Source organism: Asparagus officinalis, chromosome 1 (assembly GCF_001876935.1).
Source record: "Asparagus officinalis chromosome 1, Aspof.V1, whole genome shotgun sequence".
Classification (NCBI taxonomy): Eukaryota; Viridiplantae; Streptophyta; class Magnoliopsida; order Asparagales; family Asparagaceae; genus Asparagus; species Asparagus officinalis.
In genome coordinates, this window is record NC_033794.1 from 4,263,445 (window position 1) to 4,266,602 (window position 3,158).

A 3,158-nucleotide genomic window follows, 5' to 3' on the forward strand; every position below is an offset into this window, starting at 1 on the left:
CGACTTGAGTTGGATCCGTCTGTTTGGCCGACTCGCCAGTACGAGTCAGACCAGCCTGAAGGCTCGAGCTCTCCTGGAGACCAAGCTCGCCTGACAGCCTGCACCTCACCTGCACGGAGCAAGTTCGCCTGACAGCTAGAAACCCGTCAACATTGTCAAATGCCCACTTGGAGTATGAGAACAGTCACATCAGTGGTCATATCCCATACTTTAAGGGGAAAAAGCATGGCTCTCCTACTCTACAAATAGCCATTAATGGCTATAAGAACAGGGCAGCTGGTAGGCCCCACTAGGTAGTCACATTCCATGGCTAGTGCGGCTGGCTCCCTCACCCCTACTAGTGGTCAAATCCCACAAATCAAGGGATGATCCATGTCATCCCTTGCCTATTTAAAGCCACTTTTAACCAACGTGAAAGGGGTTGATTGGCTGCTTGGTTTTGGCTGGCTAATCATCCCACTTCTGAAGGTTGAACATTTGCTCATTTGCTTAAGGCTCCCTTGTTGAAGGAGACTCGTGTGACCTCTCAGACTTGAGGCTCTCAAGCTCTTTGCAGACTCTTGCATAGTAGCCCTTTGCAGACTCGTCTGAGCTCTTAGACTTGAGGCTCTTAGGCGCTTTGCAAGCTCTTGCATAGTAACTCTCCCCAAGAAGTCAACCCACAAGCACGAGCACTGGTTTGGCCTCGGGTAGACTTGAACTCAACCTCAAGAGCTTCTACTGAGTACTGAAGCTCAACCGCAACTTCGATCGTATCGTCCAAGGGAAGCAAACTCGCCGCGAGCACCGAGGGAGGCGTCCTACCGCTACCGAAGAACCCATGTTAAACAAGGAGAGCTTCTCTCCGCTTCTGTTGTAAATCCGGATTTCATCGATTTGTAACAAACACACAGATAATACAAATCTCGCATTCAAGACCCGAATTTTACACCCTACAGGAATTATGATGGGATCAATGGAGCCTTATGCAACGAAATTGCAATGCTATGCTGGAAGTCTGCCAGTGCTGAGTGCTTATTATGGGGCTTTTCTCTATGAAATTTAGAGTCAACATTATCGGTAGGATGGATTGGTGCTATGTGAATCCGAGATCAAAACTGGAGTCTGTGGCATATGCGGTTTTTCCTAATATCAGTTATTTTGAATTTCTTCCTCTTAGGGAGAATCACAATGAGCAGGAATTGGATAATGTTGACTCTAAATTTCATAGAGAACTGGACCCTGTTGGCCTGACGGAAGTTGAGGTTGGTTGTTTGTATGAAGTTATCATCACCAATTTTGCAGGTGAAGTCAATTTTATGCTGTCTAGCTTTCAAGTAAATGATTATGTAGGAATTTTGTTAAATCTTGTATATGCTTTATATTTCGTTATGACTGATAAAAGTGAACTGAGCAGAATGATCCACTGGTTTTACACTTCTTTTAATGTTTTCTACTTCGTGTCCATGATGAGCTCTTGTAGACAATTTCCAAGTAGATGAAGTACGATATATATTTGGTACTAGAATAAATCATCTTTGAAATTTATTTATGTCACAGCTCAGCATTGTCTTCCCTTCAAACTGCAGGTATATATCGATACAAACTGGGCAATATTGTCAAGGTTGTGAGTTACCACAACTCAAAACCGGTGCTACAGTTTATACGCAGAAGAAACAATGTTCTAAGCATCAACATTGACAAAAACACAGAGAATGACATACAAATGGCAATAAATGAGGCCTCCCATCTCTTAGCTCTACACAAGCTTGAGATAGTTGATTTCACAACCCATGCTGACTCATCCTCTGACCCTGGTCACTATGTCATCTTCATGGAGTTGAGCAGAGATGCTAGTCAGGATATTTTGAATAGTTGCAGCAGTTGCTTGGACCTTGCATTTGTGGAAATAGCCTATGTGTGGTCGAGGAGGAATAATATAGTAGGGCCTCTTGAGTTACGGGTGGTTTGCAGGGGAACCTTTCGGAAGATTCTGGAGCACTATGCTGATGTTGGGACTACGATGAGTCAGTTCAAGATGCCTCGATGTGTAGGCTCCTCGAATGACAAGTTATTGAAGATTTTGTGCAGAAATGTTGTTAGAGCTATTTTAGCACCGCATATGGTTAAAGGGTAATGTTACATTTCCCCCCCAAGATTTTCAATTATGATTGAAATGAGAAGTTAGAAGTTTTTTGGTGCTTGATCTCAGTAAGGGTCTTATATCGATATCTGTAGTGTGGCATTGCTGTTTTAAGAGTACGCGAAAAATTTTCTGGATCTAATCTTCTGCTTATATATTATCGAAGCGGAGGAAATTTTAGATTCAAGTTATTTTAATCAATGAGCCATTATTGTCCTCAAAAAGTGCAGATGCCATCATTGATCAATTATAAAGGAAACTCCTCTACAGTAAGAGAATCAAAATAGTCATACCAATTTTGACAACTACAACTATTAGGATTGATGTGAATATCTGACTACTTACTACAGAGGACAAATGTAACATATAATTGTATCATTGTAACAAGTGGGAATTTAAAAAAAAAAAACTACAGTGATATCATGACTTCAAAGAAATCCTTGCCTTCACAGGTTTGATTACTTCTATGATGATGTATACTTAACTGTAATCTACATCAATTTCTTTGTTTATATTTTTCGAACATAGCATAGAATGATTTAGATGCTTAGTAGTACAAATTTCCAACAGTGATCCCTCCTCAAATTATGAAACTCCATTTGTCACCTAAATCTATAAAAATATAAGAAATAAATTGGCATGCTGACTTACTAAGAATATTAGGCCGACACCAAGATAATCACATCAACATAAATATTTTCTCAAGAATGCAATACTTGCTCTATATATCTCTTTCAATCCAACCTTGTTCTTCTCCTCTATCTCCTCTTTCTTTCCTCTCCCTCCTCCTGATGACGGAACCACTATCTTCTTCTTCCCACTGAACTCATCGGAATCCTTGGCGACAGTGAAGGGCAGAGTCATCAAATGGCGATCGAGGTGATGACAAAGGGATGCAAGTTCAAAGGAATCATAAAGAGGACTCCCACAATCCCATATTGACATGTTATTATTGTCTTCCTCTTCTTCTCCTTTCTCTGCATTCTTCGTGCCTATTTTCTCCATAAATGAGTAAATGAATGAAGATTGGTGATGT

The 3,158-nt window shown here is 40.8% G+C and overlaps 1 pseudogene; it reads left to right on the forward strand.

Moving 5' to 3' along the window:
* Positions 439-2,109, forward strand: LOC109829672 (annotated as a pseudogene).